The sequence below is a fragment of the Branchiostoma belcheri genome, unplaced genomic scaffold, assembly GCF_001625305.1.
Source record: "Branchiostoma belcheri isolate BF01 breed outbred unplaced genomic scaffold, Haploidv18h27 scaffold364, whole genome shotgun sequence".
NCBI lineage: Eukaryota > Metazoa > Chordata > Leptocardii > Amphioxiformes > Branchiostomatidae > Branchiostoma > Branchiostoma belcheri.
The window spans coordinates 12,265-24,422 of NW_017803981.1; positions in this window are offsets into that span (position 1 = coordinate 12,265).

Here is a 12,158-nt window from a genome sequence, read left to right on the forward strand (position 1 = left end):
CACGAATGCCATTTGCTGTTGAAAAGGGTTAGTATCACAAAGTTCCACATACTTGTTACGTAGGCTTATTCCGGTCGCGATCAGCTTGACGCGTTCCTTCGGGTCGCGAAGATACACTCGCCATAAGCCCCGTACTTGTTGAATGCCGGCTATATTCGTAGCTTGCACACCGCGCGCTACGGCTTCATACACCTCAACATTAGTGAAGTATGCCTCAGAAGGGCCAACCGCATGAACATCCTTCTCCAGGAAAAACACTGGCTTACAGGAGAATGCTGAAGTAGTGGTGGAGGCCGTCTGTGCGGTGCCTGTAGTATTGCCATCCATGGCCAGCGCTGTGGCGTAGCTCATAACAGTCCTTGGGGAGGGGGGTGAAAGTTGACGAAGTTGTCACTTCACAGGTACGAGTTTTCCAGCAAAAAGAAAGGGAAGGCTAAACGCGTGAACCTTTCCCAAACCTAGCTCTGTGACTAGAAACCGAGAAAAGAGCCGGCTTGTGCAGGAAAACACCGGATGCTATGGATGAAGGGCGGAGCTCTAGAAAAAGCAGGCCATCTTGGCAATTTGCATATCAATTCTGATATGTTTTTAATGTGAGCATTTTCCTCCTCTAACTTCCGAAGTGAATAAACAGCTAGTGAAGATATTGTGTCCAAAACAGGTATTAGTAGGTAGTACTCGTGTGTCATGTGTCATATCTAGTTGTGTATATGTCTTTCGTGTGTGTATATTTCCTCCTCCTCCCGTCCTCCAAAATTAACTCCCGAAGTGAATGAACAGCTAATGCATGAAGGCATTGTGTCCCACACAGGTATTAGTTGGTAGTATTTATATGTCATATGTACTTATGAGGAGTGTGTTTATATTTCCTCCTCCATCCTTTCGTCCTCACACCTTTGCAAAAATATTAATAGCAAAATATCTAGTATATGTATACTAGTGGGTAAGACGGTAAATCAAAATCCCGGACACGCAAACATGTTGAAAGATTTCTTTATTGATCGTTTTCAGTCAAGATAACATTGCAACAATTATCTTGGTATGTAGCTTTCATGAATGCACTATCGATTTTTTTAATGAAAGAATGCGAGTTCATGTCATTTCAATACAGAACAAGGTATCCGTGATCCCTCAGCAGTTTCTCTTCTGAACCCCTTTTTGTCGTATTCGATCGTCGTACTTTTATAGGGCAACGAGGCAAATTCTACTAGATAGAAGGTTCTGCCAAATCGTTTGGTCTCCCTGATGACACGCTGGGGAACGTCTCCTTCATTTCGGGGTCGTACAACGGACCAATCCCGGTAAAGTGTCCACGGGTCTTCCAAGTCGTCTTCGTCGTCATCGTCTTCTTCTCCTTCTTCAGAGCTAGTCACTGACTCGTCCGTTTCATAATCGGATTCTTCTAAATCTTCTTCGTCTACTGATATAGTAGAACCGTCCTCTCCCTCCTCCTCGCCCTGTTCCATATCCTCTCCCTCCTCCGAAGAGCTGAGTATTTCCGAATCGTTCTCTGATGACATGCTGGAGTCGTCATCAAAAATATCCATGTTCCTGGAAGCCCCTGTTTCTGCGTCCACGACGCGGCGCTTTGTTTCGGGCTCCTGACCGTGTTGTTCCCGCTGGTGACGCCGCATGTTGTCTAGGCGAGAGAATTCTCGAGCACAAACGTCACAAACGTGCGGCATGGTCGATAGCTTTTGAGAAAATGATTTCGTTCTCTACCTGACAGCTATACTTATGTCTACGGAGTCAGTCAACATGATGATTTGCGTATGTCTGGCTGGCTGGCTGGCTTTTCTTAAAAATGTCATAAGGAAAAATTACCCGTGTACATCAGAAGACGGTTAACACAACGTTGTCTTTTGAGGTCTATTCAGTCCGGTTGATCAAGGAGGTTTTAGAATTTCAGCTGCGTCCGGAAAGGAAAATGCTGTAATACATTGATGAAATGATTAAACGGTGGACTTTGCCGGAAAATTTGTGGGTAGGTAGGCGAGACTGCAGTCATATTCATTAATATATCGCTCTTGTTGTGGCTTGCCCAACTTCGTCCCTTTGACGCCACGGACAGCGGCGTCGGTGTCGGACAGACTACTCATCCCGTGACGTAATCCCATTGTCCCCTTAAACGTGCCCGGGCACGCCCTCTATATAAATTGGGGCATAGCCTCGAGAACAGACCACAACGACAGTCACTTTAACGGGTCGGCGATTGTATTGGCATGACGGCCGTGTCGGTGTGGTAGACAAGCGGATCACACATCAACAAATTTCAGAAAAAAGGTAAGTCTGCAACCTTCTCCGTTTCTAGATCTGTTTCTGTCTTTTCCACCGTTTGTTGCCAAGTTTTAGAACAAAGAAGCCCCGTGCATTGCCATGTCATGTCAAGTTGCATTGCCCCTTTTGTTATCATTTTATATATGTGCGTGCCGCTGGAAAATATAGACTGTAAATACCTGTAGATTAATTTAGTACAAAACTTAAGTGCAGGTATTCTGTATTTTCACAGTTGAACCATGGCGTTTCCTTGCGACCAGTGTGACAAAGTGTTCCAACAGAAGCGTTCGCTCAACCGACACAAACAATCGGTGCACAGTGCGTCACCCAACTATCACTGTGTTGTGTGTGGAGAAAAATTCACTCGCCGAGATAGCTTAAAACGTCACGAAAAGAAGCACGCCACTCTCAACAGTTTTCAGTTTGTGTGTATGTAACACCTGTGGCAAGGTTTTTGCGAGGCGTGACAAATTAACTAAACATCAAAGTGTTCACAAGAATCGCCCTGAAAGTTTGTCAGGTACAAATGATCTACAAGAACAAGACATTCCAACAACCTCCTCATCGTCACATAAAAAGTTAAGAAAACGCGAAGATGACGACGAGGGTGAAAAACCTTCTAAACAAGCCCGACATCATGCCGCCTGCAAGAGGATCCAGTGGAATTACGGGACGACTTGGTAACTCCAGACGAAGACGGAGAGCAGGACAGCGCCGCTCTAATGCAAGTGTACAGGGAAAAGTGGCAGTCTATACGCACCTACTTTAAGAGAGGCCGGAAAGTTCAAGACGAATACAACTTCCGTCTGAACTCCACAAGCGTCGACGAATTGTCAAGCAAAGTGTGGGCTGTCTTTCGTGACCAAAAGACTGCATTTAAATTGAGCATGTCGTTTGGGTTTATCCTGAGAAACACCGAAACGGGTGAACTCCGGTACTATTACGCTTGCAGGAACAACCATTGTTTCCTAGAGAAACTGGTGTTGGTTGAAAACGAAGGTGGGGTAGAAGACTTCTTGGACAAAGTGGCTACTATTGACATTTTAGAATGTGCTCGTCAACAGCGGCCAGACTCCAAGTGGATTGTTGAGGCGGTTCCAAACGTCACCTTTTTTCGTGGCCAAGCTGAACGGACATCCCATCGGCACGACACCCAGTCTGCCCGCATACCTCGTGAACAGTAAAGCCGTCAATCCGTTACACCGAGGCTCAAAGGGGCCATATCAAGACAACCTATGTTTTTTCCGCTGTCTTGCGACACACTATGGCGGTAGCTGTAGAGATCTTCAGGCCTCCACCAAGATCCATTTCCAGAAATTCCTGACAGAGACGGGGGAGACAAAAGACGAGTTTCAAGGCGTGACGCTGGGCATGCTGGATCGCTTGGAGAAGTTGCTTCAGCTCAACATTTACGTGTACTGCCTTCAGTCCAACAACGAGGAGACCGACGGAGAGAATGATTACTTTGCGGAGCTCGTCAGACGTCCTCTGTCTAGGCACAAAGACACCATGTATCTGAACCTGTATCAAACCCACTTCAGCTACATCAAAGATTTCAAGCAATATGCAAAGTCGTACTCTTGTCCAAAGTGCGGGAAGAAATGGAAAGAGTCGTACAAGCTTAATCGCCACGAATTAAATTGTGACGGCACCATATCTTACCAGTACCCTGGGGGAGCCTACCATCTACCGCCAACCATCTTTGAGAAACTCAAGGACGAGGGAATATTGGTAACACCAGAAGATCGGTACTACCCTTTCCGCGCAACTTACGACATCGAATGTCTCCTAAAGCCTCTGAAGGACAACAACACACCGAAACTTCAGTGGGAGGCGGTCCATGAGTTGTTGAGCGTGAGTGTTTTCTCTAACGTGCCGGAATATACCGAACCTCAGTGCTTCATTTCTAGCGGTGATCCGTCCGCGGTGGTGAAAGACATGATTGAGTATCTACTGCAGATCAGCGGCGCTGCCTACAACGTGCTGAGACGAAATGCCGCATGGGTCTTTGAAGAACTGGAACGCAAAAGACAACGGGACCTTGAACTGGAGATGAGAGGAGACGAGGAAGGAAAAGAAAGCGTAGATGCTGACGATCAAGACTCAAAACGCAAAAGACACTACCTGACTAAACTAATGGACGAGTACGACCGTTACCTGAAACAGCTCGTCGTTATCGGTTCCAATACCGGCAGGTATGACCTAAACGCCATGAAGAAGGTGTTCTTCCCCTACCTCTTTGACCAGCAGAGCCGACTACGCCCTATCAAGAGAACAACGACTTCATGTCCCTAGAAACGGAAAACTTGAAATTTCTGGACTTGACCAATTACGTGGCCCCTGGTTTCAGCTATGTAGCCGTTCTGACTGCGTACGGGTGCACGAAGACCAAAGGTTTCTTCCCCTACGAATGGATGGATTCCCTCGATAAACTGGAAACAACGGAACTAGCTCCGGCCCCAGCCTTCTACAGCAAGCTGAAGATGGCGCACATCACAGAAGAGGATTACGCCTATTGCCAGGAAGTCTGGAAAGATCACAACATGCGGACCATGAAAGACTTTCTGATGTGGTACAACAATAAGGACGTGGTGCCGATGTTCGACTTTTACAAAGAACGGCAGATCGACATGTTTAAAGACGGCATTAGTGTGCCGGGGCTCACCATGAAATATTTGTTCATGGACTTAGATGACACATACTTCACGTGCATGGATAACGAAGATGTCTCTGATGCAGGAGATGCCGACTGGCTGCCATATACGCCGCAGGGCAGATGAAGGCTTCAAGAGAGAATACTCTCAAGGTGTAGGGCGCATGGCCACTCAATGGCTGGAGTGGGTTGGGTATCAGCACGGCAAAGTCATTCGGCACAAATTTAACAATACCGAGAAACGCATCGGTCCACGTCAAATCCCCGTGGACGGCTTCTGTTCAGACACGGGCGAAATCTTTCAGTTCCACGGGTGCTACTTTCATGGTCATGAAAATTGTCCTCTGACGGCCAAACACCGATCCAATGTTCTTACCGCCAAAAGCATGTCAGAGAGATTCGAGAAAACTATCCAGACGACAGAATACTTACGAGGGTTGGGGTACAAGGTGACAGAAATGTGGGAGTGTCAGTGGCGACAATTGCAAAGGTGTGATCACAGGGTGTCCGCTTTTTTGGCTCGGTACAAAACACCTACTGAAAGTAAGTATAGAATGTCAGAAGACCAAATCCTCCACGCTGTCTGTACAGGTGAATTTTTCGGTGTGGTCGAATGTGACATTAGTGTCCCCGCAGAGCTCAGAAAGAGCTTTGAAGAGATGCCGCCTATTTTCAAAAACGCCGAAATCTCTATCGATGACATTGGACCTTACATGAAAGAGTTTGCCGAAACAAATAATATCATGACCAAACCCCGACGGTCTCTTATTGGCAGCATGTTTGGAGAAAAGATTCTGCTGGCGACGCCCTTAGTGAAATGGTACTTGGAGAAGGGTCTGATAGTGTCCCATATTTACCAGGTGCTCGAATACGTACCTTAGGCTTAGGTCACATTTGAAACGGCGCCCGTTCGGCATGTCCTCGGTGTAGACGCCGGCCGGCGTCATGACGCCGAGCGTGCGCCGTACTGTCAGGGTCACAATTAAATGTTCCTTTACGGCTCCCTGTCGGGGTCTGCTTGTGCTCCGACCGGCGGCTCTCATTAATATTCATAAACTTTTGCGGCCGGTTTCTGTCAGGGACCCGTCCGGTGCCCGGTCAGTCGCCCGTCTTGACCCGTGCGGCGTGTGGTAGGGTTCCGACCGGCCCTTACAGTTCGGCCGGGCATCTGTCAGGTCCCTGGCGGGTTCCTGGCGGGATCCCGACGGGCTCCTCTCTAGTTTTTGAGCAGGTACATATATAAGCGCTGCACTGCCTGCTACCGTTCACTTCAAGTAAAGAGTACACGTCAAGTAAAGAGTAGACTGAAGTTGGCGATGCAGCGTTCAGTGCAACCTGCAAACAACTTACAAGCCCGTCTGAGATTGAGATTGGTGACAACCTACATGTAGGTCTTCTGGCATTGGTAGCTGAAGAAGAGAGGCAGGCAGAACTGGTGCGTCGCAAAAGTAACCGAGGGCCTACTTTCGAAAGTACTTCAACAGTGACGCAGGAAGTACTTCAGCAGTGACGCAGGAAGTGTGCCGTGGCAGCTCCTTGCTATTGAGCAATAAAACCACTGAATATCGTTACTTCTGTTGAAATTTGGACTGAAAATAAATGCCAATAACTTCTGATTCCATTTCATTACGAAGGCATATGATGTAACAAGAGATAATGTCAGACACATTCTATTCCTGTTATGATCTGTTTTATGAAGTTGGCAAGAGAGCCGTGCCGGCTGTTTTCCCTTGCCCTTCGACATTCTGACACACAAATACAAGGTGTAACACACACAAGTACACGATAACACACACGTGGTGAACTGTGCGACGTAGTCTGAGGCAGGAGTTTATATATGCTCCCTATAACCCCCTTTTCCTGACCATCTGATGCACTGATCAGCACATGTGACGTCATAATCTTAGGCAGGTGCTTGTTCGGCCGCCCGACGGGTCCCGGGCAGTGAGGTTACGGCGTCGCTTCGGCGTATTTCGCCGAACGGGGCCCGAAGTGTTTTTAACTCTGAGTTAAAATCGATTCGGCGACCGCGCGGGGCCAAAAATAGGCCGGCAGCCGTCGGGAAGCCCGCCGGTCTCCGTCCAGGTCCCGTTCGGTAGTGCCAAAAAACACGCCGAACACGCGCCGAGCGGGTGTGACAGAGATCTCGCACCCCCAGTGATTTCGCACCCCCCGGAGCGAAATCACTAGCGATCTCGCACCCCCCGGAACGATATCACTAGTGATCTCGCATCCCTTTGGTGATCTTGCACCCCCCGGGGGGCTAGCGATTTTGCACCCCCTCAATCGATTTGTTCACTTTTTTTTTATTTTTAAACCCGTAATATTTTTAACATTCAATAGCTTTTATAGCAATTATTCTTACTCAAAAATGTCACAAAGTTTTATTTTTCCGACGGGACCAGGCTTCGAGATTTTTTTCTGTCCCTATTTAAGACTTTTGACAATTTTAAAATCTTCCTCAGGAATNGGAAGAAGTGGCTGACGACTTCTACGAGATGCAGCTAACGAAGAAAGTGATCAAATTCAACTTACCTATTCAGATTGGGTTCTTTGTCTATCAATACGCTAAGCTCCGTATGCTGGAGTTCTACTATGATTTCATGATCAAATTCGTGGACCCCTCAGATTTCCAATATTGTGAGATGGACACGGACTCGGCGTACATCGCCTTTTCCGCATATAGGCTAGAGGACGTCATCAAACCGAGCATGCGTGACGAGTACGAAAAAGAGAAACATCTCTGGTTTCCCCGCACTGACACTCCCGAGAATGCCGCCTTCGACAAACGCACTCCCGGACTCTTCAAAGAAGAGTGGTCCGGGGATGGCATTGTGGGGTTGTGTAGCAAAACGTATTACTGTTTCGGTGGAGATGACAAGGGCGAAGACAAATTCAGCTGTAAGGGGATAAGCAAGAAAGACAACGACATTAATTACCAAACATATCTCAACGTCTTAGAAACACGGGAAAATGGCAAGGGTATGAACAGAGGCTTCCGCGTGAGAGATAATCAGATGTTTACGTGCTCTCAAACAAGGGATGCCTTTTCTTATTTCTACCCCAAAAGAGAAGTGCTGAAAGACGGTGTCTCGACCCTCCCACTCAATATCTGACGAGTAGTTGATGATGTCTCTTATACTTTTTTCTGATAACGATCATCATGTTGATCGTTTTGTGTATATCATAATCTAATTTTCATATTTGTATAACGATTAACGTGTATGCGTCATACTGATGCATTCGTTTAGAATAGAAGACGTTGTTCAATAGGTGCCCGCGGTTGAAGTTATTAAAATGGTGAAATGAACATTGTCCTTCTCGTCATGTTTTCAATACACACTCCTGATACATAGTGTAACTAGATATGATACACGAGTACTACCTACTAATACCTGTTTTGGACACAATTTCTTCACTATCTGTTCATTCACTTCGGAAGTTAGAGGAGGAAAATGCTCACATTAAAAACATATACACACCCCCGATAACTAAATATGACATATAAGTACTACTTACTAATACATGTTTGGGACATATGCCTTCACTAGCTGTTCATTGACTTCGGGAGGAGGAGGAGGAAATATGGACACATTAAAACATATACATACTCCTAATAACGACATTCAGATATGGCATATGAATACTACCCACTAATACCTATGTGAGACACATGCCTTCACTAGCTGTTCATTCACTTCGGAAGTTAGAGGACAGGAGGAGGAGGAAATATACATAGTTCTCAGACATATATACACCCTCCTCATGGATAGAATTACAAGCCCATTCATATTTACTATATCGGAATATATATCATAGATCATAAACACAACTTATATCCATACGTTCAACATTAAAACAATCATATCCATATGTCTGTCATATGCTGAGGAGGCGCCGTCGGTGCGAATTATGATCCCTGACCCGCACCGCCCCATAGCGCCGCCCCAAATTCGCCACTTTCTCCCCCTACTATACTACTATCGCCACTTCCGGATGGTCGCGTGTGGGTGTTACTTGTCTCAATGCCAGGTTTGTTGTTACGGGCAGAGGATGTTTTGTTTATCCTATTGTTCACTCTTGTCTTGTCATTGCTGTGTGAGGCGGCAGCGTTGCGTGAAGAAGGAGCGGTGGCATTGTTATGTTGAAGAGGCACTCTCGGTGGTGCGGTTGTTTTCTTTGTCGCCATGTTGCATTACAGGATCCCAGGATTTGTTCTAGCTCTTTTGTTCTGTTGGAAAGTACATTTAATTCTGAGTCCTGTTTCTTAATGATGTCTGAAGCTCAGCGTACGACGCTGACAAAGAGTCCACCTTTACAGACATGTCGCGGATTCTCTCATCCCACAAACCCCTAGCGATGTTCGCCTCTTGTACTTGATGTTCTTTTTGTAGGTACAAGGTCCTTGTGTGCTTTGGAGCGATCATTTTGTAGCTTACCGACTGTCTTCTTGATGTGGGTCTGAGGGAGTTTCTTGCGCGGCTTCTACTTCTGCCGTTAGCTCCTTCAATACCTGAGCGTGGGTTTCATCTCTAGCGCTGTCTTTAGAAATCAGGTCATCCTTCAACGCATTAAAGTTGTGAACAAAACCAACGAATTGCTTTTGTAGTTCTCCAAAAGCCGCATCACTAGTCGAAGCCTGGCTGTCTTTGACTTCTGTTCCACTTGTTTTCTTTCTCCATTCTCGTCGGTAACGGTGTTCTTGTCACTAGAGGCGCCAGAATCAGAAACACACTGTACTTGTTCTGCAGCATCGCTACCTCTGTGTGGATCAGCATGTTCTAGATTTCTGGGGTGGATTGTTTTTGGCAAAGTTGGTGTGTCGGGGATGGTTGCACAATGTTGATTCGGAGTAGTCGGAACTGTCGGAGTGAAAGTGAAGCTGACCGCGGCGTCTTTGATGCGCTGGGCGCCATCTTTTGCACTAGACCTCGTACGCTGGTCTTGTTGTGCTCTCACATTATTCTTGATTTCAGGATACAGTTTTTCTACCCACCATTTTGTTTCCTAACCTTGCACCATTAAACCCTTCTTTTTGCTGTAGAAATGGATAGACAGGAGGGCTTTACTTGATTTCTGTGAGGCGGTCGGCTGGATAGACAGACAGACTTGTCGTGCCCGACGTTGTTTTCCACAAGACGCATGTTCCTTTGTTGTTCTCGAAATCCTTGTTGAAGACGTCTTGGTGGGCCTGTATCCATTTGTCCAGTTCGTTAGATCGAAGTTTAACCCCGCACATTTTGGTCTTCGCCTCGTCCTCGTAGTCGAACGTTAGGGATTCGTCCAGCGGGATTTTCCCTAAGTTGACATTCCACGGCTTTGTTGACTTTGGCGTCTTCGACTCGGCGCCTAACATGTTTCCCGATTCGTTGGTCGTTTTTACGATATGAAATCTCAGAAACTATAGAATGAACGTTACAATAAAACAGTACTATGATACGTTCAAAATAACTCGCTCCATGTAGACATATATACCTTCTTAGTAAATCAGGTGCGGAGAGCGCATGACGCGTGACCGTACTCGTCCGCCATCTTGAATATGAATACAGCTAATGCCTAAAGTATATGGTCCTGTACAGACGGTTTCTTGATTTGCCTGCATAAAGTCTTAAAACTTGTGTCATTAATCAGGACCAGAAAAAGACTACGATACGCACGATGTCCATGTCCTTGATCCATGTAAATATATTTCTTTATACTCGCAAACTAATGACATCTGGACAGTTGCTTACCAATTATGAACACTAAAATGATCGTCAATTTTATGATGCATTTTTGCTTTTGATACTGAAATAAATACAGCTAATGCCTATATGGTCCTGTACAGACGGTGTCTTGATTTTGCCTGAATTAAGTCTTAAAACTTGCATCATTAGGTCCTGGCATCAATGTTACATCGGTAAGAGTAATAACGGAATACAGGCACATTGTGTTAAACAATGACAACATAATAGCATAGACATTTCCAACAGTAGGATATGTTTGTCTGGTTATTGGTGCTATTTATCATATCGTCTAGAACTAGACGTCTAGAGCTAATAAAAAGGCTGTCGTTGGTCACAAGTTTTTGAAAGCATTACCTCTAACGTCATCAGTACTTGACCAATAAGGCGCGAGCGCACGTACACACACAACAAACCTACACATACTAATTAATACAAGGCGGAAGGATCGCAAAATTCCAGCAACTAACTTATTGTGTGGTGGAAAGTTGTAGAAAGCATGGAGGTGGAAAGTCAGAAAGGCGAAATTGTTCAGTTCATTACGACCAGTACAGTAAACAGACAGCCAGGCAGGCAAGCACATTTTCCGATTCGATGTGAAAAGTGTTATAATCTGACAGACAAAAGAGTGTCATTCTTTGATGGGCACCCCGAAGGTGCTATAAACCGAACGACCCCTGATGGGGTTTATAGCAGGAAGATAGTGACGGCTGTTTAGAAATGGAGAGTAGCTTAATTGTGCTTTATCGTGTTCTGTTAACGTTAGTTCATTAGTGACGCTGAAGAAGAGTTGTGAATGTCACTTGATACGTCCGGGCATTATCTCCATAACTTATCCAGTAGTAGGAGTTTGAATTTCCTATGAGTATTGTTTACCTGGATGTCTAATATTCATATCATTCATATCATCAACACATGTAAGGCGCTTTCACTGATTCCGTCTGACAGTCCGGAATGTTGCCAGATTAGGCAACATGCAAGATGGCGTCACTCGCTACTGTGCGCACGCGCACTACCGGTGACCCATAATTTTGACCTCAAAATCAAGATGGCGACGATTCCCGCGAAAGTCAGCGCCCGCCTGGATCTCGCCTATTTTTCACTTCCCACACTTTGAGCAGGAACTGGAAATCGTTTGCGTCCTTAAAAACCGATAGTTTGGTATTATCTGCATACTTTCAACTAGCCGTGTATAAGCAGTCTGTTACGAGAAACACCACGAACACTGGCTCAAGCACGACGTCCACTCACCTCTGTCAGCACACTTACACGCACCTCCGGCGCTGAAGTTCCAACTTTTGGGTCGGCTACCTCTTGTAATACTTACCTGTTTCTAATGACGGATGTGTTAAGATGTTAGGGGCTTGGAATACTTAAGTAGATCGTATCTACGTACTAGTAATACGTTGCTAATTCCTATCTCAGTGCTCAGCGTTACGAGCACATCGTCTTGTTTATGGTCAGATCGCCTGGATTCGATAACAAACGACGGGGTTTTCTCTGTT